This window comes from Ranitomeya variabilis, chromosome 2 (assembly GCF_051348905.1).
Source record: "Ranitomeya variabilis isolate aRanVar5 chromosome 2, aRanVar5.hap1, whole genome shotgun sequence".
Taxonomy (NCBI): Eukaryota; Metazoa; Chordata; class Amphibia; order Anura; family Dendrobatidae; genus Ranitomeya; species Ranitomeya variabilis.
The window spans coordinates 978,717,114-978,741,566 of NC_135233.1; the positions used below are offsets into that span (position 1 = coordinate 978,717,114).

General features: G+C 43.2%; 1 protein-coding gene across 1 annotated transcript in view; it reads left to right on the top strand.

Moving 5' to 3' along the window:
- Positions 1-308: 308 nt before the first annotated feature.
- The window catches only part of SERPINE2 (serpin family E member 2), a 101,212-nt gene continuing 77,067 nt past the window's right edge, over positions 309-24,453 (top strand). The window contains exon 1 of the mRNA XM_077290867.1: positions 309-456. The gene's annotated coding sequence lies outside the window, so the exon portion shown is untranslated. The remainder of the gene's footprint in view (positions 457-24,453) is intronic.

Genomic DNA, 24,453 nt, shown 5'->3' on the forward strand with positions numbered 1-24,453 from the left:
AGAGCCTCCTTTCATGTTGGTAATCACTGATAAATCTGCTCCAGGGTGTTGTGTGTGGGTGTTATAAGATGTCAGAAATACTCTGTCCGGACTGACTGACGTGCAGCCCCATGCAAGTCCCCTGAACCGTAGCATCGCACAGTACTCAGTCATACTGAAAGATTCAACTCACTGACAAGAGATGTTACGTAATCACATTTGTATCTTTACCAAAAAAATAGGTTTTTTTTTACTATGTATCTGATATAAGCAGAGAAATCTTTACAAAAATGTTACATTCTCCCTTTTATATAAAGCAGGGGCTGTGTCAGAGAAGGAAAGGCAGGGTGGGTGGACTTCTAATCTAGGGGTGGGGGAGGAGGAAGAGGCAGAAAGTGGATGGCTGGAGGAAAATCACAGATCAGTAGAGTGCAAAGCTTCAGCCTGGGAGCAGGAGACAAACTACAGCACAAGGAGGTGAGGAAGCTTCTTATCACATATGTCTGCTGCAGAAGAATGAAAGCCTTCTCTGCAGCCAGGGCTGTGTAATGGCACAGAGGTGCCTTCTCTTTAAGCATTTAATTATTTCTTTTGTCTATCAACTATGCTTATGATAGATATTTTAGGAAGTCTGATGTCTGTTTGACCTGTTGTTTGTGCTTTTACATGGGACTGCAGGGAGGCTTGCTTAGTTTTTACTATCTTCCCAGTCAACAAGGTGCATGAATGAAAAATCTTAACATCTAATCTTAGCCACAATCTGTGCTCTGTCAGTGAGATGCTCCACTTGTTTTAAAGGTTCTTTGTTTGAAAATATAAAATAACCAGCGTTTATTATTTGGCTGCTATTAGTTTGTGCAAACCCAAAGTGCTAATTAACTGCTGGAATGGAGACTGGAGCTCACGTCTTAGGTTTCAATCACTGTTTCCAGGGTTGTGACCTTTTCAGATTTTCATAGGTCAGTAAAGTTCACAATACGGTATGATGTTTCTGACAGAGGAAAAATTGATATAGCAAACTCTTAGTGACATGTTATAAGGTAATCTGAGAGCCGTGCTGTCTGAATAGAAGACTTTACAGGAATGTCCAGGATATAACAGCCATTGTAGTGCACTGCAGCCACAAGCCCGACAAAAAGCTCACTGATCGCTTATTAATGGGGCAAACCAAACCTTGTTAATAACCAAAGTGTCTTTTGGGGGAAACCAGCCGACATTGAGTACAATTGCCATATGATGATGGGGAAAGCTTGCAGACCGTAATTCCCTTGCATTAAATTTGGCCCCAATTATTCAGTGTTTCCTAAAATGTACAGTAAATTATTTTTCCCCTTATCAAATATCTAGTAAGCATAAGGTGTCCCATACCTACCTATGCTATTTAATTACACAAGGCTTCCAAATTTTGATACACGCACACAGTAGGGCTAAGTCACCACAATGAGATTTTGGTGACTTTTTTTTTTGTGCGTTCTGTATATTTTCTAAAAAATGCAAGTAGCCTATTTTACTTAAGCTCATTGTGGGAACATAGCCAAACAGGGGCTTTAACTCATTAAATACTTAAACTATAGGGCATGAATAAAGCACAGACCTACAGAGTATATTACCTTAAAAATAATTTTATTACAACATAAAAAAAATGGCAAAATATAACACTATATAAGACTGGTGCGGCTTTGTATTGGAGGGATATTCAAAGTCCAGTACACCAAACGGATCTGTGTGCACATTGTGCTTATAATTAGATTGTAATAATGCAAAGTACTATGGGATAAGTATTTTCCTAAGAGCAACTAATGAGACCTTAAAAAAAAAAAAAAAAAAAAAAAAATATATATATATATATATATATATATATATATATATATATATATATATATATATATATATATATATATATATATATATATATATATATATATATATATATATATATATAGTAATAAATACAAGCACTGCTGTTGACTGTGCAATGCGACACCCTAACGGGTGAAAAGGAAAGGAAGGGTCAATGCATATAGAATATGCACATCTAAATATATAGAAATGGGGAAAAAAAAAATTATATATATATATATATATATATATATATATATATATTATTATAGAACAACTTGATTGACACCTAACAAAAATCGCCACCCTAACACATTTCGCTCTTCCTTCATCAGGTACTATTGTTCATTCCAGCCAACTGTATACACTTATGAAGTTTAGAATGAGTTTAGTATTGCCAATTTTGTGTGCCACTTTGACTGACTAAGGCTACTTTCACACTGGCGTTAACTGCATTACGTCGCAATGCGTCGTTTTGCCGAAAAAACGCATCCTGCAAAAGTGCTTGCAGGATGCGTTTTTTCTGCATTGACTAACATTACTCCGCCCCCACTTCCCCGCACCTCACAATGGGGCAGCGGATGCATTTTTCCAGCGCATCCGCTGCCCCGTTGTGCGGCGGAGACAACGCTAGCGTCGGGAACCTCGCCCGACGCTAGTGTGAAAGTAGCCTAACTTGTTGGGTCCCACACTGCTCATGAGAACCCCATTTGAAAGGGACGGTGGCACAGCATGTGCATTGCGACTCAATACAGTGTCTTTCGGACTGATGTCGATATCAAAGTGCTGTGCTTTACCTTCTTCTACATTGAAGTTGAGGACTCAGAACTTCCACGCACTTTATAGGTCCTAGCAGTTGAACCCCTGCAAGTTATCCTCTATCACATGGATAGGTGATAAGTTTCAATCTTGGTACAACTCTTTAAAAATAAAAAATAAAAAAAAAAATTAAAGAAATTTTTCTAGGAAGAGGCCAATCTGTGTCTGTGAGTAAACACGCAGTCTACTACGTCTGGATGTCTGTCTAGAGTAGGGGTATATATGCCTGAAAAATTACATACGACAGCGCACTTTAACTCTGGCACCATTACAGTCATTGGCACATACACTTGTATCCCGTTTTGCAAAGGGTTTGGCTGTAAGCCCTGACAGGATCAACAAATGGGTGCCAAAACTGTGTAAAAGCACCCTAAGGCCACGTTCACACATTCAGTATTCGGTCAGTATTTTGCCTCAGCATTTGTAAGCCAAAGCAAGGAGTGGGTGATAAACACAGAAGTGGTGACTTGTTTTTATTATACTTTTCCACTCCTGGTTTTGGCTTACAAATACTGAGGTAAAACACTGACCGTGTGAACGTGGCCTAATTCTATTCTAAATCCCTGATTGGTTGCTTTGGGACTACATATAGTCAGACAGGAGAGAGCTGGTACAGAGAATTGTTTGACTGGAGGACTCCGTGATCATAAAATACAAATGTACTGGTTGCCCATAAATGTCCTTAGTAATAACAAATATGTGATTTGTTGTAACCTCGGTTTCACGGATAGAACGCTACCTATTATAGCCTATGGACTTTTTTACATGCAAGGTATTTTATATGGACCACCGGTCATTTAATGTTAACTGAGGTATCAAGATCGCCCATTCATATCACTAAGTCCATGAAAAACAGACCGCGCATGGATGCCATCCAAGTGCCGTATGTTTTCCACTTCATACTGGGCAGGAGAAACATGAAAAGCAGATACTACTGTACACTGATGGTAATACTGGACACACTGACCTAAAAAATGGATGATGTTCTGAGAGGGGGGGGGGGGATAAATAAAATCAAAATCCATTTTTCTCATATGCAAGTGTTTTGAGTGAAGCTGGACACGGTCTAGTTGGAATGTGCTGTTGAGTATGCCAATTGTATACTTGGTGTCACATGACTCAGCGCCGGAGAATCCTGTCAGCGTACAGTGAGCGTGATGTGAGGATTCACAAGTCACATGATGTGATGTGAAGATTCACAAGTCTGCAGTCACATAGTCGACAGACTTGTAGCCGAAAGCCAGACCACTCTTATGTACGGATGCCTCTCCGATAATGTCTGCTGAAAGACTAACTTGAAAGTGTTCAACTATTGATGGTATGTGTGGGCTGCGCGAGGGTTTTTAAAGGTATCTTTATAAGACGTGAATTCGGGGCCAGGTTGAGGTTGGCAGTGGTGTCATGTAACACATGGGTATTTTGTTCTAATCGCACACACTAGATAATTATCATCTGATCCAAATGATGTCCACAGAGCAGTTCTACTACACCTCGTGTGTGCAGCAGAGGAATACCATATTCGGCATGCTCAATGTTTAAGTATTCTTTTTTTTATTATTAAACTGGAAAATGAGCTTTGTCTAATGTATATTGCAGAAACATATTCTCACTCATGTAAAATAAACAGGCATGTTTCACCACCTGATTTTCTTCTAGTTAGTGATGCCGGTCACACTACTGTACAATACAGCTGAGTGCTATGAGAAACAACATCGCATAGCACTCGGCCCAGTGTTACTCTATGAGGCAGCTAAGAACAGCGATTATTTTCTCATGCTGAATCTGCATGCGAGAACAAAGGCTGCATGCCGTAATTGGCATTGAAAGAGACTTGGCCGAGTCTCATCTCAGTCGCACCCATATAAGTCTATGGGTGCGAGCGATACAGCACTCGGCTTTACGCCGATGCCGGCAGTGGAGAAGGAAAAATTACTTTCTCCGCCTCCTCCACAGCTGTGAACCAATCATCTCTGAGGATCAGAGCACAGTAGCATGACACTCGGGTCCCACTTTCAGGAGCTAAGGGTCATTAGCATATCGCATAAAATGCTATACTCTAGTGTGACTCCAGCCTAATGGTCTGACCCATAGTGATAAATGTTAGGCTGGGATCTCGTGGGCAACTTTGGAAGCTGAAACCAGCAGCAGGTAATGCTTACTTTAAACGTTTCATTCCTTTAGAAAGTTCTTGCTTTGGCTGAAAAAACTGTGCCAAAAACCGCATATGTAATTCCTTTTTAACATGGTACTTGCCCAATGTAACAGCACTATTGGAAATAGAGAGCAAACACAGATACTGTTGAAGAATGCCTGATCACTTATAATTTCAGACATGAAATGGATTTTTCAGAATGTAAAAGTGAGTGTATGTACACAACGGTGGTGGCGGTGGGTGTTTTTTGTTTTATTTTTTCAAAATTTATTTTATTTTTTTTTAAATTCAGCCTCCCAAAGATTGCAGTAAGGCACGACGCACATTTATCTTGCGCTCAATGCTTACATAGAGGTTACCATGTAATTTTCTGAAATACATGAAAGAACCCCAGGCGGAAAATTCCCTATGAGGCAGATGGAGGCACTGCAGACTCTCTGTCCTATGATCATGAAGTGTCCGTTATTTTAGGCGTGCATAAAAGCGTGGTCCACCACAGTTCTGTGCACTTCTGTAAAGGAAACCGCTGAACACAGGCCAGATGGAGTCCAGAGTAACTCTGCTGCCTTAAAGAGGTATCATTTCCAAAATGGGGTCACTAGAGGGGATTTCTGCTCTTATAGCTCTTAGGGGCTCTGTATATGGAGTCCGCAAACTATTCTAGGAAAGTCTGTGCTCCAGGAGGCAAATAGCACTCCCAGGTCTCGTTGTGTGGCTAAGTAGTGCTGTACAGCCACATATTGGGTATTTCTACATTCAGCCGAAATTGTGGGAGAAATTTTGGTGCCATTTTTACCCATTTCCCAGTGTGAAAATGTAAAATCTGGGACTAAAAGATGACTCTTGTGGTAATAATGTAAATTTTTTTTCCCTTCACCCATGACTGCACACCTGAGAGAGGGATCCGCCCAGCCAGGACAGGAAACCTACTGAAAACAAAAGGGCTCTACCTCTCCCTCACTTCAGTTGGGTTCCCTGTCCTGACGGGGACCCCATTGCTGAAAACACGGAGGTTTTGAAGATGCTTTTTGCACTCACCCACACCTGTCCCGGCACTGGAAGAACAGGCAGAGCGCCTGTATGTCGGCCTTCAGGTAGTGGAAGTGCCATTCGGGGGTCCTGTGGGGCCTTGTCACGTGTGTGGGCGTAGGAGCAGTGCAATCAGGGGTCCTAGGGCTCTTCTGTGGCTGCCGCACCGCTCTCCCCCCTCTGCCTGCTGCTCTATGGAGCTGACTTCCGGGTCCTTGTGGCTGGCGTTACATGCAAGGCACGCTGGGAATGGGGGCACCTGTGTGACGTCAGTGACTGTGTGACGGATCCAAGATGGCGGCGCCGATGGCGAATATGCCGGCAGGGGGGCGTGGACTCTAGATGCTTCCCGGCATGGCGTGGAGGGGAGGGGCATAGAATGGGCACTGGAGGAGGCGGAGAGCTTCGTGGATCCCTCCTTAAATGGAGGGATGACCACAGAGGAAACACTCGTGTCCGAAGCTTCCCATTATGGAGGATCACAGGAAAGCAGCAACAGGAGCTCTCATCAGGTTCTGTGTCTGGTCATCAGTGCACTAAGAGGAGTTGCTGCTCGAGTGGAAGGAGTGGCGTCGTCCCGACCGGAGGTCGCAGGACTCCTCAGCATCCAGGAGGGATGTGGTCCGTACTCCTGATCAGCCTCCAATTCCGGTACTCTTGATTGACAGCGGGTGGTGAGTGATCTTTGTGAATGTCACCTTTGTGGTAATGGGCTCCATTTTCTGCTTGATTACCAGGGGCCAAGGAAGGCTAGTGCCAACTCAAAGAACAAAGAATGTGCCCTTTGTAAAGTCCCGCTAGCAGTTCAGTGGCAGAAGAATCTCTGCGCTGACTGTATACAAATGAATATTCAGGATGAGACCCCTGACTTTGCCACAAGCCTTAGGGCCATGATTAGGGCAGAAGTTTAAAGGTCCTTTAAAATCAGCCTTTAAAAAAGGGAGCGAAAGAGGCCGTAGGATTTTCACGGATTCTGAATCATTTCATTCTGAGGAATGTCATGGAAAACCCCCGTCTCCCTCTCCCTCCCCCTCCTCCTCCCCATCCTCCGACTCCTCCCCAGACAGTGATGTAGGAGGCCAACTGTGCTTTCTGGCCGAGGACCCAGATAGGCTGGTTAAAGTAGTCAGGTCTACGATGGGCCTAAGGGAGGAGAAGATGCCTAAATCTTTAGAGGATGTTATGTTTCGGCGTCTGGAGGAAAAAATGAAGTGCACATTCCCAGTGAACGCTAGGGTAAAAGTGCTCATAGAGGAGGAGTGGAAGAAGCCAGAGAAATCTGGTAGCCTGCCCTCATCTTCTAAATGAAGATACCCCTTTGAGGAAAGACTCAGAAGGGTGGGATAAAATCCCTAAAATTGATGAGGCCGTGGCCAGGTCATCTAAGAAGTTGTCCCTGCCTTTAGAGGACTCTGGCATGCTAAGAGATCCATTGGACAAGAAAGCAGATGGGTTCTTGAGGCACACCTGGGAGGCAGCCGCAAGGGATCTGAAACCAGCAATAGCTGGGACATGTGCAGCGCCCCAGAGTCCTGGTCGTTGCAGTATTGTCGCTCTTCCACAAGGGGGAGTGGTGGTACGTCTGATGGCACTAAAAGAGTTCACCTGACCAGGTATCACAGTCACACACTACACTCCACACTCCGGCCACCAGGGGGAGCAAAAAGTTCTATGTATTAGGCCACTCCTCACACTCTCTGGTAAAACTGGGAGTTGGATAGGAAGTTAGGGAGAAGCTGACCGGAGAACAAAATAGTCAAAATAAAGGGTCTCGCACTGTCAGCAATACAGCAGCCTGTAATGACACTGAGGAAGGCGATGTCCCTGCTGGCATCTCCAACATCCTGTATAGCGGCTGTAGGTTGGGCACAATTTCACCTGAGGTATCTACAGTGGGAGGTTCTGTAAGCACAGAAGTCATTGAAAGGGCATTTAGAAAGGAAAAATACACCTTTCCATAAGCGTGAGAGATTCCCTAATCTGGTGGACTGTAAGGGACCATTTGGCATCCGGGGTCCAATGGTTGAGGCCAGTGGAGGAGGTGATCACGGCAGACGCCAGTGGTACGGGATGGGGTGCACATCTAAAGGCCCTCCCGGTACAGGATCCTGGTCCCCACTAGGTTTTGCATGTGAAGAAGCTGCTGGCCGTGGAAAAAGCCTTAAGACATTTCCTCCCTCTGCTTCAGGGCCGCCATACATGGGTCATGTCGGACAATTGTGCATTGGTAGCTTATATCAACAATCAGGGGGAACAAGGTCCCATTCCCTTATAAGGGCAACCACCGTCCTGTTCCATTTAGCAGAACAACACCTGCTATCTCTCACAGCACTTCACATAAAGGGTATCAAAAACACAAAAGCGGACTACCGGAGTCGCAAAAGGCTAAGGCAGGGAGAATGCTCTCTAAACCCTCGGGTGTTCCAACAAATAGTGCAGGCTTGGGGCACGCCGGAGATAGACTTGTTTGCCACTCTTCACAACAGGAAAGTGGAAAGCTTCGGCTTGTTAGATCCAAGGGAAGATCCATTTGCGGTAGATGCCCTTCAAATACCTTGGAAGTTCAGCCTGGCCTACGTGTTTCCCCCCGATAGTAATGATTCCGGTGGTAGTGAGAAAGATCAGAGAGGAGCAGGCGAGGGTAATTCTCATTGCTCCGTTTTGGCCAAAAAGACCATGGTTCTCCCTTCTAAGGTGGATGTCTGTTACCAATCCATGGATTATACCAGAGATTCCGGACCTGCTTACCCAGGGACCAGTATGCCACTCTCAGGTGAAGGGCTTCCATCTGGCAGCCTGGAATTTGAGAGGGTGTTAGTGAGTCGGCAGGTATTCTCACCAGGCCTAGTCTCCACCCTGTTGAACAGTAGGAAACTAATTACATCAAAAATCTATGGTAGGACATGGAAAAAGTTCCTTGCATTTCTAGGGCAACCTATGGGGGGTGATGCTCCGGTAGGAGCTATTCTAGAATTTCTACAGGCGGGTTTGCAACTAGGGTTGGCAACCAATACTCTCAAGGTACAGATGTCGGCATTAGGGGCCTTGTATAATAGCAACCTAGCATCCAATAGGTGGTTGTCCCATTTTATTAAGTCCTGTATTAGGTCTAGACCGGTCATAATTAAGAAAATTCCTCCATGGGACCTGAACCTAGTTTTACAGGCACTAACTAGGAGTTCATTTGAGCCCTTACAAGAGTTATCAGCAAAATTCCTCACGCTTAAAATGGTGTTGCTAGTGGCATTGACATCAGCCTGTAGGGTGAGTGACATACAAGTCCTGTCTATATGCCCTTCATAAACCAAGGTATTTGAGGACAGGGTGGTTTCTATGACCAGATCTGGCCTATCTCCCCAAGGTAGTTCTTAAGTTCCATAGGAGCCAGGAGATTACATTGCCCTCATTCTGTGATAACCCTGGAAATCCAGGGGAGGAAAAATATCATAGGTTAAATAAGAGGAGATCCATGTTACTGTACATGTCCATGAAAGATCAGCCCCTATTTGTAACCTTCCAGTGTAGCATGATGTAAATCTATCTGAAGGGGGTTAAATAATTTTACAAGCAGGAGCCTGCTAATGCAGCTGCCCCTGGCTGTAAAAACTGTGGAATGCAGGGGAATGTAGCTACCTAGACTTGCGGTGCTGCGCCCCCTGGTGGCATAAACTCATATGAACTCCAGCGTGGGAATTTTTCTGAATATTTTCTCATCCTAGAGTTCATATGAGTTTATGCCACCAGGGGGCGCATCTCCGCAAGTCTACAAAGCTACGTTCCCCTGTATTCCGTTCATTCCCCAGTTTTTACAGCTGCATTAGCAGGCTCCTGGTTGTAAAATTATTTAACCCCTTCAGATGTATTTACATCGTGGGACATGACTGTACACGGACAGGTATGGGATATTGTTGTTTGTTTTTAATTTTTTTTCAGAAGACAAGGATAATCATTTGGGTTGAGCGTATAATAAAGCCATTACAACACCATGTGTATTTCATTAAAATACTTTTTTCCTAGTGAATAATAATAATAATAATAATAATAATAATAATAATAATAATAATCTTTATTTTTATATAGCGCTAACATTATTCCGCAGCGCTTTACAGTTTGCACACATTATCATCGCTGTCCCCGATGGGTCACAATCTAAATTCCCTATCAGTATGTTTTTTTTGAATGTGGGAGGAAACCGGAGTACCTGGAGGAAACCACGCAAACACGGAGAGAACATACAAACTCTTTGCAGATGTTGTTGTCCTTGGTGGGGTTTGAACCCAGGACTCCAGCGCTGCAAGGCTGCTGTGCTATCCACTGCGCCACCGTGCTGCCCCTTAATGTCACCTTACAAAAGCAAGGTGACATTAACCCCTTTTTACCCCATATCCCACCGCTACAGGGGAGTGGGAAGAGAGAGGCTAAGTGCCAGAACAGGCGCATGTTACAGATGCGCCTGGGGTGGCTGGGGGCAGATGTTTTTAACCTGTGGGGGGGTCCTATAACCATGGTCCCTCTCTAGGCTATTAACATCTGCCCTCAGTCACTGGCCAATCTGGCGGAGAAAATTGCGCGGGAGCCCACGCCAGTTTTGTCCGTGATTTAACCCTTTATTTTAACACCTAGAGCTCCCAAATTTTGCACACACTCTACTAACATTATTAGTGAGGAATATGTAAAAATATAACGGATCTGAAATGGTTTACTGTATGTAAACCATGTCTCATATCCTGTGGGGTTTGGTAAGGAGATAGCAAAAGCCGACAATTGAATTACCGGCTTTTATGCTATCTAGCGCTGTATGAATATATCTATCTCCATCTAGCGAGATTTTGTCGGTGGTTAGCAAAATGGACATATAATGGATCCATGGCTCAAATATTCTTGAAAAGATATAGATATGTGTTTTCAAGAATATTTGAGCGCATGGATCCATTATGTCCATTTTGCTAGCCGCCGACAAAATCTCGCCAGACGGATGTCAAACGGACGCTCAGATGCGAGGAAATCGCATCCTCTCATTCCAATCTGATGACAGACGGATCACTGTTCAGGAAACACTTGAGCGTTTCTCGTCCGCCTAAAACAGACTCTTTTTTTTTTTTTTTTTTTTTTTGTAAAGCGTGTGTGACTCCAGCCTAACAAGTAAAATGATTGGTGGTCAAAACTAATAAAAGGGATGGGGGAATTACAATACCCTGAGAGATTAGCAAAATTAAGATTTATTTAGTCTAGAAAAAAAGACGACTGAGGGGCGATCTAATAACCATGTAGAAGTATATAAGGGGACAATACAAATATCTCTCCGAGGATCTGCTTATACCAAGGAAGGTGACGGTCACTTATTTTCGGGCTTGCTAACTGTTACTATGCTGTCGTGGGTAAAAAAAAAATTAAATGTTGATAAATTTTATTTTATTTTTTTTCCCCTCCTTCCACATTCCATTAATTTCTCTGAAGCACCTGAAGGGTTAAACTTTTTAATTTTTATTTTATTTTTTAGATTGGTGTCACTTTTGGGTATTTTCTGTCATACAGTGTTATGAAAAAGTTTGGGCACCCCTATTAATCTTAAGCTTAATGTTTTATAAAAATGTTTTGTTTTTTTGCAACAGCTATTTCAGTTTCATATATCTAATAACTGTTGGACACAGTGATGTTTCTGTCTTGAAATGAGGTGTATTGTACTAACAGAAAATGTGCAATCTGCATTCAAACAAAATTTGACAGGTGCAAAAGTATGGGCACCCTTATCATTTTCTTGTTTTAAATACTCCTACCTACTTTTTACTGACTTACTAAAGCACTTTTTTTTGGTTTTGTAACCTCATTGAGCTTTGAACTTCATAGCCAGGTGTATGCAATCATGAGAAAAGCTACTTAAAGTGGCCACTTGCAAGTTGTTCTCCTGTTTGAATCTCCTCTGAAGAGTGGCATCATGGGCTCCTCAAAACAACTGTCAAATGATCTGAAAACAAAGATTATTCAACATAGTTGTTCAGGGGAAGGATACAAAAAGCTGTCTAAGAGATTTAACCTGTCAATTTCCACTGTGAGGAACATAGTAAGGAAATGGAAGAACACAGGTACAGTTCTTGTTAAGGCCAGAAGTGGCAGGCCAAGAAAAACATCAGAAAGGCAGAGAAGAATGGTGAGAGCAGTCAAGGACAATCCTCAGACCACCCCCAGAGAGCTGCAGCATCAACTTGCTGCAGATGGTGTCACTGTGCATCGGTCAACTATACAATGCACTTTGCACAAGGAGAAGCTGTATGGGAGAGTGATGCGAAAGAAGCTGTTTCTGCAAGCACATCACAAACAGAGTCGGCTGAGGTATGCAAAAGCACATTTGGAGAAGCCAATTTCTTTTTGGAAGAAGGTCCTGTGGACTGATGAAACCAAGATTGAGTTGTTTGGTCATACAAAAAGGCGTTATGAATGGCGGCAAAAAAACACAGCATTCCAAGAAAAACACTTGGTGGAGGTTCCATCAAGCTTTGGGGCTGTGTGGCCAATGCCGGCACTGGGAATCTTGTTAAAGTTGAGGGACGCATGGATTCCTCTCAGTATCAGCAGATTCTTGACAATAATGTTCATGAATCAGTGACAAAGTTGAAGTTACGAAGGGGATAGATCTTTCAGCAAGACAATGATCCAAAACACTGCTCCAAATCTACTCAGGCATTCATGCAGAGGAACAATTACACTGTTCTGGAATGGCCATCCCAGTCCCCAGACCTGAATGTCATTGAACATCTGTGGGATCTTTTGAAGAGGGCTGTCCATGCTCGGCGACCATCAAACTTAACTGAACTGGAATTGTTTTGTAAAGAGGAATGGTCAAAAATACCTTCATCCAGGAACTCACTAAAAGCTACAGGAAGCGACTAGAGGCTGTTATTTTTGCAAAAGGAGGATCTACTAAATATTAATGTCACTTTTCTGGTGAGGTGCCCATACTTATGCACCTGTCAAATTTTGTTTGAATGCAGTTTGCACATTTTCTGTTAGTACAATAAACCTCATTTCAAGGCAGAAACATTACTGTGTCCAACAGTTATTAGATATATGAAACTGAAATAGCTGTTGCAAAAAACAATTTTTATAAAACATTAAGCTTAAGATCAATAGGGGTGCCCAAACTTTTTCATATAACTGTATATAGACCCAATAGCCTCTTCAATTATCATGTGGTCATACAAAAAAAATTTAATTTTTTTTTTTTTTTTTGAGAAATGGGTGGGCAACTTTTAACTCTTAGTTTCCCAACAAACGAAAATTGTTTCAAAAATTGTAATGTAAAGTAGACACGTGGAAAATTATTAACTATTTTGTGTGGCATATATTTTTTATGTCCTTAAATCAGAGTTAAGTTTGAAAATTGCTACATTTTTCTCCAGCTTTCAGATTTTTTTTTTTTTTTTTTTTCACAAAGAAACGTAAGTCATGATAGTGGTAAAAATGTTTTCATTATGAAGTACAAAAGGTCACGAAACAATCTCCGAATTAGTGGGAGCCGTGGAAGCGTTCCAGAGTTACCACCTCCTAAAGTGACACTGGTCAGGAACTGTAAAATTTGGCAGGATCATGAAGGTGCGACCAATCTTTGGGGGTGAAGGGGCTAAATACCTAGAGCTGAGAAAAATGTTCAGAAGGCTGAACATATGAACAGCAAAGTTATTTTAAGTTAGAAATTAATAGTCTTTCATGTGTGGGTTTTTTTTTTTTTTTTTTCTTTTCTTCCCCATGCATATTTTGGCGAGGACTTGTTCCACGTAACCTACAAAAAAGTCTGCATTTACTGTAACTTTTAACATCCCACCAAGGCCACAATGTGTGAGTGCAACCTAAAAGGGGATTTGTAGATTTCAACACAAGCCAAAAATATGGGCTTCCACCATGATTTTTTTGCAGAGTAGTTGTTTTCATGCCGATAAGTGAACTGATGGCCCCAATGGAGCAGCGTTTTGTATAGTTGCATGTTTTGTAGCTATGAATACATTCTTCTAAAGGCGGTGTTCACGCATTGATTATCCAGTGTGTTTCTTTGAAGCAAATTTCCAGAAATAATGTGAAAACGCAGTGACTCTAAAAGTTGTTGAATAACTGATCGGTAATACATTGTGTGAACACTGCCAATGGCTGACACAGTAGGATTATAAACCATGTTTTTTTTGGAAAGTAGCTTTGAAAGAAATATGGATGTATACTAGAGTTTGTCCACTACTTCGACAACCCACTTCTTAGATACTATATTTCACCCCTCGAAAAATAAAGACGCCATATATTCACCTCCCCGTACTGGCGCCATTCCAGCAATGTCTGCGCTGGGTGTCCTGAGGCTCGTGGGACATTGCTATACCACATGAGTCTTGCTGATGGGCTGGAGTGCTCACACCTCCCCTGGATGTCTGAGGTTCATGCAAAATAAGTATAAGCCCAATAGCTGCAGTGCTCATGTGGCATAAAGTCACGTGGACCTCAGGAGACATTACCGTTACGGGATGTGAATATATGAAATTCTTACTTTACAGGGAGTAATATTGTATTTAAGATGGGTTTGTCTAAGTAGTGAAACTTGCTTCTAAAGAATTGTTCTAGCTCGTTTGCCTACACTTGTAATCTATGGCAAAGCCCTTTGCAAATTTATAACTTTTCAAAAAGCAGAAGGTGTTACTTGACAAACAGGAATGAAAAAGGAAAGTAGTTGTGGATATACACTTACAGTGAAGAAAATAAGTATTTTATACACTGCCTTTTTGCAAGTTTTCCCACCTACAAATAATGGAGAGGTCTGTAATTTTTTTTCCTCAAGTACAGTTCAACCGTGAGAGACAGAATATAAAAACCAGAAAATCACATTGAATGACTTTTAAATTGCATTTTAATGCATGAAATATTGTATAAGCCGAATTTTTCAGCACTTTTTTTTTTTTTTTTTGTAATGCTGGAAAAAGCCCCCCTCAGCTTATACTCGAATCAGGGTTCCACATGACAAAGAGGGAGCTGGAGCAGTGGGTCATGGGAGGCAGGAGCCGGCAGCTGCAGCTAACTCCTGTGCCTGCTGCTTCGAGAAATTAATAGAAAGTGGATATTTATTTCTCTTTAATAGTGGGCACAGTAGTCACAGCTGCTGGCTTCCTGCAGCTGCCAGGTGATCACGTGTGCCCACTACAGGGGAATGAATATTCACTGCACTCCACCCCTGCAGCTGATGGCATCAAATCCAGACGCTGCGATTGGAGAGCAGGGAAGGTAAGTAGGATGGGGATGAGGGGACAATGAATACCAGGCTTATAATCGAGTCAATAAGTTTTCAGGTTTTTTTTGTGGTAGAATTAGGTTCCTCGGCTTCGCTTTAACTTGGCTTATACTCGAGTATATACGGTAAATATTTGATCGCCTACCAACCAGCAAGAATTCTGGCTCTGACATGTTCTTCTTTAAGAAGTCCTCCTACTCTGCACTCATTACCTGTATTAACTGTACCTGTTTGAACTCATTACCTGTATAAAAGACACCTGTCCACACACTCAGGCAATAACACTCCAACCTCTCCACCATGGCAAATACCAAAGAGCTGGCTAAGGACAACATGCTACAAAAAACGCTGAGAATTGACATGCTGCAAACTTGAAACTGCTTCAAATCTGCAAGGAGGAAGTACGCAATGTTTGCATGAGCTTTCAAAAATCTAATTCACTTTGCTGAGACAGTAAAATGCTGTGTTTTATTTATTTATTTTTTTTCATGGTAAAAACGCAACTTGTGAACATAGCCTAAGGCTACTTTCATACTTCCGTCGGTACGGGGTCGTCGCAAACCGTCGGACGTTGTGCTAAATTTAGCACAACGTGGGCAGCGGATGTAGTTTTACAACACATCCGCTGCCCATTGTGAGTTCCGGGGAGGAGGGGGGGCGGAGTTTCAGCCGCGCATGCGCGGTCGAAAATGGCGGACCCGTCGCACAAAAAAGTTACATTAAACATTTTTTTTTGTGCGTTGCGGCTGCCAAAACACGACGCATCCGTTGCACGACTGTGGCCATACGTCGCAATGCGTCGCTAATGCAAGTCTATGGGGAAAAAAACGCATCCTGCGGGCAACTTTGCAGGATGTGTTTTTTTTTTCTCTAAAATGACGCATTGCGACGTAGGCCATAAGACGGAAGTGTGAAAGTAGCCTTAAACTTATATACAGTAACAAAGGGAGCCTTTCACGCTAGATGAACCACAAGCTGCTAGAATCAGAGCCTGGCTGTGTGACTGCATCTAGTTAAGTTTTACTCTTGATGCAAAGTGGTGTTTTTGAAAAGACCTAAGGCATAATTCATGAAGGAGTTTTCACCAGATCTCTGTATAACACTTTGTAATAGTTCAAAGTTTTGAGCAACTGTAAGTTATGAAAAAAGGGTGACTCTTTGGGTTTTCGTGACATTCCTGGCCAACTTCGTTTACTTAAAGGGCCACTGTCACCCCCCCCAGCCGTTATAAACTAAAAGAGCCACCTTGTGCAGCAGTAATGCTGCAGTCTAATACGGTGGCTCTTTTAGTTTTTGATTCATTTATTACCTCAAAAAAGCGTTTTAAAAATTGGCCACCCATACCAGATATTGTACCAGGAGGCGGTCCGAATCGTCCTGTATGAAGCTCCCAACTGCCGTCACTCTTCTCTTCAGGGGCGTTGGTACCCGCCCCCTGAGCGCTGTTATCTTCTGAAATCCGGCGCCTGCGCTGTGCGTGCCTGCCTGGGGCCTGCGCAGTGTTCATTGTCAGTGCGGCCACACTGTTGCTGAATCCCCCGCCCCGCACTGTTATTCATTATGCACAGTGCAGGGCTGGGGATCTTGGGAAGGCGGGGGAGCTGGGGAGCGTCGGAGCTGGGGAGCGTCTAAACAGCGCAGTGCGCATGCCCAGGAACCCCAGCCCCGCACTGTGCATAATGAATAACAGTGCGGGGCGGGGGATTCAGGGATTTAGTGATGACAGCGGGTGATCAGCGACGAAATAAAGTTCTGGACTTCTAGCTCCGACCAGCGATATCACAGCGGGATCCAGATCGCTGCTGCGTGTCAAACACAACGAGATCGCTATCCAGGACGCTGCAACGTCACGGATCGTCGTCGTTCTCGCTGCAAAGTCGCTTAGTGTGAAGGTACCTTAGTCATGTGGCCTTGAAAAAGACAACAAAAATCAGCACTATATAATGGCAAGATCTCTAGAAATATGACAGATAAAAAAAAAAAATTGATTACTTTGGGGAGCAACGGGAGTAAGACTGCTGTAGTTTGCTGCCTCCTTCACCCTGGTAGGGACTTCTGCAGTGACTGAGTCATACAATGAATATTGACCTCCTGTCTCTACATAGAGCTTAGAAGGATTCAGCTAGTCCGTTTTTAATCACGTGATGTCATAGACCTAATGGAAAAGAATTAACTGGGTAGAAAGGCAAAATGAGCAATTGTGAGTGCACAATGTGATTATTTTAAGAGGATACAAATTTTGATGGGCATGATTCTTTAAAAGAGTAGCAAAATGGGATATCTTGCTTTTTGAAGCTATTACTCGCCACACACATTCTGTGATTTCACGTACTTAGTCTCAATTTATTAATTTTTTAATCTTAAACTGTCGTAGAAACAAATTTATAATGTGGCTTTTTCTTTCCCATGACAATCACTAACTTGTTGGCTGGTCACCTTGCATTTCAGTTTTAGGTGGCTTTTTTAAAATGTCACGAAACTTAGAAGAGACTGTGTGTACTGTCCTGGAATGCTAAAAGTTGTGATATTTGCAAATATTTGTTATTTAAGGGATACTCTGAGGATAGAGGCATTGTGTCTTTGTTCATGCTCAGGGTCAGGCTAACATCAATCTGATCTGCAAACACCAACAAACACTTTAAATGCTAATTTCACATTTCAATTTTGAGCACGTCTCTTTCACATTCTGTAAGGCCAGCAAGACTATTATTTCAGTTTACTTCTTGTTTGTTTACTGCAGAAAGATGATTTTTTTTTTTTTCTTTGTTCACTCATTAATAGTGTTGAGCATTCCGATACCGCAAGTACCGCATTTTTGTGCGCGTCTCCTGCCTCCCATGACGTCACGGCTTGTGATTGGTCACGTCGCCCATGTGACCGCGACGCAACCAATCACAACGCCGGAACGTAATTTTAAAATCCTGAAGGACCTGAAATTACGTCACGGCTTGCTGTGATTGGTTGCGTCCCGGCCACATGGGCGGTGCGCGACCAATCACAAGCCGGGACTTCGCGTAAGGAAGTTAAAGCGCGAATTTTAAGCAAACAACGCTGCCGGTTCCCTCGGTAATGTGCAGGCTGCGTCGGAGAGGTGAGTATAGCAAAATTTTTTATTTTAATTCTTTATTTTACACATTAATATGGTTCCCAGGGCCTGAAGGAGAGTTTCCTCTCCTTCAGACCCTGGGAACCATCAGGAATACCATCCGATACATGAGTCCCATTGACTTGTATTGGTATCGGGTATCGGTATCGGATTAGATCCGATACTTTGCCGGTATCGGCCGATACTTTCCGATACCGATACTTTCAAGTATCGGACGGTATCGCTCAACACTACTCATTAATTAAAACCACAAAACAAACGTTTGCAGCACTTATTCAACTTGCAAATCCACCAATTACTGTAGGATTTACCATTAAGTATTAAGGTACCTTCACACTGAACAAGTTAACAACGATAACGATAGCGATCTGTGACTTTGCAGCGTCCTGGATAGCGATATCGTTGTGTTTGACACGCAGCAGCGATCAGGATCCTGCTGTGACATCGTTGGTCGGAGCTAGAAGGCCAGCACCTTATTTCGTCGCTGGATCACCCGCTGACATCGCTGAATCGGTGTGTGTGACGCGGATTCAGCGATGTCTTCACTGGTAACCAGGGTAAACATCGGGTTGCTAAGCGCAGGGCCGGGCTTAGTAACCCGATGTTTACCCTGGTTACCAGTGTAAATGTAAAAACAAACACTACATACTTACATACCGGTGTCTGTCGGGTCCCCCGGCGTCCGCTTCCCTGCACTGTCAGCGCCGGCCGGCCGTAAAGCAGAGCATAGTGGTGACGTCACCGCTCTGGTTTAGGGCCGGCGCTTACACAATGCAAGGAAGCGGACGCCGGGGGACCCGACAGACACCGGAATGTAAGTATGTAGTGTTTTTTTTTTTTTTACATTTACACTGGTAACCAGGGTAAACATCGGGTTACTAAGCACGGCCCTGCGCTTAGTAACGCGATGTTTACCCTGGTTACCCGGGGACTTCGGCATCGTTGGTCGCTGGAGAGCTGTCTGTGTGACAGCTCTCCAGCGACCACACAACGACGAAACAGCGACGCTGCAGCGATCGGCATCGTTGTCTATATCGCTGCAGCGTCGCTTAATGTGACGGTACCTTTAGAGTTTTACCTGAAGCAAAGACTTGTAAACTTGGTATATTACGAAATTCCATTTTCTGTTTTCTAAAATTATTGGTGCAGTAGTTTTTCATTTTTCCCAATAGTTGAATTTTCTGTTTTGGCACTTTATTTGCTCTACATTGTCATAAAAATCCATATTCCAACATATCTGCTTATATTAGCTTACAGGTGCTTCTCACAAAATTAGAATATCAAAAAGTTAATTTATTTCAGTTCTTCAATACAAAAAGTGAAGCTTGTATATTATATATTCATTACAAACAGTGATCTATTCCAAGTGTTTTATTTCTGTTACTGTTGATGATAATGACTTGGGTTTTCATTGGCTGTAAGCGATAATCTCAGTAAATTAGAATACTTTATAACACCAGCTTGAAAAATTATTTTAAAACCCGAAATGTTGGCCTACTGAAATGTCTGTTAAGTAAACGCACCTTAATACTTGGTCCGGTCTCCTTTTGCATCAATTACTGCATCAATGTGACCAAAGAGAAGAAAGTGGCGTGTAAAGGGAAGGATCACCACAAAACAGTTAAAAACAATAAAAAAAAAACCACAAGGTTAACAAGTGAACAGTGTGGAGGGCCTTGTAAGTGCCCCCTACGCGCAAAGAGACCTTCCTCCACTATGTGCACCGGGAATGTGTTGTGATAAAACACACTAGGCTACTCAGGATGGTAACCAGAGCTGATGAGGCTCACCAAGATAAATCCTGCAAATTAACAGCTAGCAGCAAATGTGATGACAAAATAAAATTTTGGTACCAAAGACAAAAATAAGTCAACAGGAGAAGGCCTGCAGACTCACAAAATAGATGATGCTGATGTCTTTATACCCCCCCCCCCCTTCCCAAGAGCAGTTCACTAATACTGAAAGATGGTCAAATAAATGACACTCTGGGTAAATGAAAAGAGGGTTAAAGGAGTGACAAGAGTAAGGCTGCATAAGACCTGTTGGTTCCTGGAGAAAGAGAGTAACCCGGTCACATCATAGAGGGGGAGATACCCCACGAGTATCGCCACACAGCATCAATTCCTCAGGGGAAAGTGAGGGGAAAAGGAAGCTTGTCCGCTTTATATAGTCAAAGTAATTGAGTAAATTGTCAATCAAGCAGGTGTGAGAGACCATCTGGCGTTACCAGTGAAAGACGTTAAGGTTACTGAGTAAATAAACATTCTTACCCCTATATCCTAGATACGAAACAGTGATCCTTAGATGCAATATAAAAGGACCTGTATTTTGAGAGCGAGCATGCTCTGAGAAGTACAGGTAAAAAGGACCTTGCGGTCACGTGATCATCCTCATCCAATGAAATATATGCAAAAAAAAAAAAAGCTGACCACTCCTGTGGGTGTTTAAGCCCAAGATGTTATGGAATAGGCATCTCTCAGAGGCCCCAAATAGGGCCTGAACATCCTATAAGGCATGCACAGACAGTATACTAAACCAAGTGTGCACCTGGACCTTAAGTCACATATCCAATCCTCATGTGCACACAAGTAGCACAGGAGATCTGTGGCAATGACGCCTGCGCACTTTTTTTTTTTTTTTTTAAGTTACTGCATCAATGTGGTGTGGCATGGAGGTGATCAGCCTATGGCACTGCTGCTTGCGTTGATAGCTGCCTTCCGCTCGTCTGTATTGTTGGGTCTGGTGTCGCTCATCTTCCTCTTGATAATACCCCATAGATTCTCTATGGGGTTAAGGTCAGGCGAGTGATGGTGTTTCTAAAACAAGGTGTTGGTACTATTGGCAGTGTGGACAGATGCTAAGTCCTGCTGGAGAATTAAATTTCGATCTCCAAAAAGCTTTTCGGCAGAGGGAAGCAATAAGTGTTCTCAAATTTCCTGGTAGATGGCTTTGCTGACTTTGGTCTTGATAAAACACACAGTGGACCTACTTCAGCAAAAGACGTGGCTCCCCAAACCATCACTGATTGTGGAAACTTCATACTAGACCTCAAGCAGCTTGGATTGTGGCCTCTCTCCTCTCCCTCCAGACTCAGGGAACTTGATTTCCAAATGAAATGTAAAATTTACTTTCATCTGAAAACACCACCTTGTACCACTGAGCAACAGTCCAGTTCTATTTCTCCTTGGCCCAGGTAAGACGCTTTTGGCATTGTCTATTGGTCATGAATGGTTTGACACAAGGAATAAGACGCTTGTAGCCCATGTCCTGGATATGTCTGTGTGTGGTGGCTTTTGAAGCAATGACTCCAGCAGCAGTCCACTCCTTGTGAATCTCACCAAAATTTTTGGAATGGCCATTTCTTAACAATCCTGTCAAGGCTGCGGTTATTCCAGTTGATTTTGCACCTTCTAGCACACTTTTTTTCCCTTCCACTCAACTTTACATTAATATGCTTGGATACAGCACTCTGTGAACAGCCAGCTTCTTTAGCAATGACCTTTTGGGGCTTACCCTCCTTGTGGAGTGTGTCAATGACTGCCTTCTGGACATCTGTCAAGTCAGCAGTCTTTCCCAGGATTTTAGAGCCTACTGAAACGGACTAAAGGACCTTTTTTAAATGCTTAGGAAGCCTTTGCAGGTGTTTTAGGTTAATTATTCTAATTTACTGAGATGACTTTTGGGTTTTCATTGGCTGTAAGCCATAATCAACAATAACAGAAATAAACACTTGAAATAGATCATTCTGTTTGTAATGACTTTATATAATGAGTTTAACTTTTTGTTTTGAAGAACTTAAATTTAACTTTGATATTCTAATTTTGTGAGAAGCACCTGTATTTTCCAGTCCTTCTCTCCGGACAGCACCACAGGAGGTAGTCCTTTCTTGACCTATGACAGGACTGGATCACTTCCACCCTCTAGTGTTTTTCCTGTTGCCATCAGGAACAGATGCATGAGAGGAGCGTGGGAAGAGCAGAAGAAATCTCCCTAATCAGTTGAGCAGGAGCTCCTGCTTGCCGGACGCGGTAGGGTCTGGGGGGTCCTAGCATCTCTCTCCTTCTTCCTGCCTCATGGTCTGGAGGCCAACACCTCTCTGAACAAGAGGTCTCTCAGCCTACCAGTAGAGCTTCAGAGCTCCTGGTTCAAGCCGCACCCTCCAAGGGGTGCTCTCGCCTCCCATATCCATTTATTGCTGCTGCCACTGTCCGGAGGCTGACGCCTCGCTGAATAAGGGGTCCTTCAGCCTGCCAGTAGAGCTGGGGCTCTGGGGTCAAGCCTCTTCCACCTCACGGGGGCTCTTGGCTCACTCTTGTCCATTTCCTGGTCGTGTTACAGGGCATACTACCTTGTCAGAAGTTTCAGACTTGGCCCTTAATGGCTAAAGTTGGGTCTCTTTTTTTCATAGTTCATGGCTGAAGAGAGCCATTTGTCTATCAAGTTCATCCTATAACACTGTGAGGTCCATGCAAACTTTCTCTTGTTGGCGGAGGGGGGGGGGGATGGGGAGGATCCTTCCTGACTCCAGATACAACAATAGGATTAGTTTCCTCTATTAACATCCTCAACAGATTGTAGTCCCGTAACCTGTAATATTATATTCATCACGGAAGGCATCTAGGCCCACTTTGTATTTATTTATTTTTTTTCTTGTGGATCAACCACACACCTTCACATGGTAGAAGGTCCCATATTTGCTACTCTTGCAGTTAAGAGCCATGGTTCCACTGCCTTCACAGTAGAGAATCTCCCTCTGTTTGGAAGGAAACCTTTTTTTTATCTGGCTGTAGAGGATGATCCTGTCTCTGTTGTACAAATATCATTTAAAGGATCTGGAGCTGGGCCCTCATTTATTTGCATGCGTGTGTGTGTATCTATCTCACAACCAATGGTAGTTTAATTTATTAACATCACTTTAAGTCCAGACTCCTTGTGCCATTCACATTGGCACCACATGAGTGATGATCCACCATCTGGTTCTGAGGATGACACCCCCCCCCCAACGTTGGTAATAACAGGGAATGTTACCGGCCAGACCATATTATTTTCATAGTGTCTAGCCCCTTGCTTGAGGCCTAGCAATTTCAGGCTTCAGAATGTCTGTGGGCTCCTGGGTGTGTAATGTAGAAACATCCCAGTGCTCAACCCATTTGTACACATATTAAGGGATTGGTCTGATCCTTGGTCCTGCGGTGCAGTAAGATGGTCTGTAATCAAAATGTAGTCGGAGCCTGGAAGACAAGTGAAAAAACAGTCCTGTGTTATTAAGCACATTTGAGGTTATTGATTTGCAGCAATCCTCATGGTGGTTGTGACAGTGGCTATCACCATAGTTCTGTTATGCAATAAGAGGTGTTTGAAGTCTATTCCATGGTTGCGGTGGTTATAAGTATAATCTGTTTAGCAATCACTGTGGGTCATTATTGGTGTTGGCGCACAACAGTGGAGTCATTCTCTCCATTTCTGCTGTATAATTTGTCTACCACATATGTCTGTAATGCCAAATATTCAGCATAAATCTGACACTTGTTACAGTGACTTATCTTTGCTAAGGCTACATTCACATTTGCGTTGCGTTGGGCGCAGGTTCGGCGACGCATAGCAGCGCATGCGTCATGCGCCCCTATATTTAACATGGGGGCGCATGGACATGCGTTGTCTTGCGTTTTGTGACACATGCGTCATTTTTGGCGCAAGCGTCAGGGCGCACAGGACGCTGCATGATGCATTTTTTTTTTGCGCCGAAAATCATGCCAAAATTGGCCGCATGCGTCACAAAAAGCTGCGTTTTGCATGCGTTGTGCGTTGAGCGTCGCTGACGCTGCGGCGCACAACGCAAATGTGAACGTAGCCTTAGCTGTCTATATTTTCTTTGGTTTTTACAGATTAATTACTAGATCTAAACTAGTTCTGCCCAGGACTTCGGTCTTTTATGGCTTCTGTACCCACTCTGGTGCTATTTCTCTGGTCAGGGCTGGCTCCAGGTTTTTGTGGGCCGCGGGCAAAAAGTCTGTGGGCCCCTTTAACACATACCACAATTCATAATGCACAGTTAAAGCAGAGAAATATAGGTATAGTACACTGCCAAAGATTTCACTTCTTACATTACATGAGTGATATCTATTGTAAATTCTTCAATAGGTCAGAAACCGAAGAGTATAGTCCTCCATACAGTATTATGGGCATCACATAATGCTACATACAAAATATATTGCTCCATACAGTATGAGCCCCAAATAATGGTCCATATAGTATAATACAGTAAGCCTC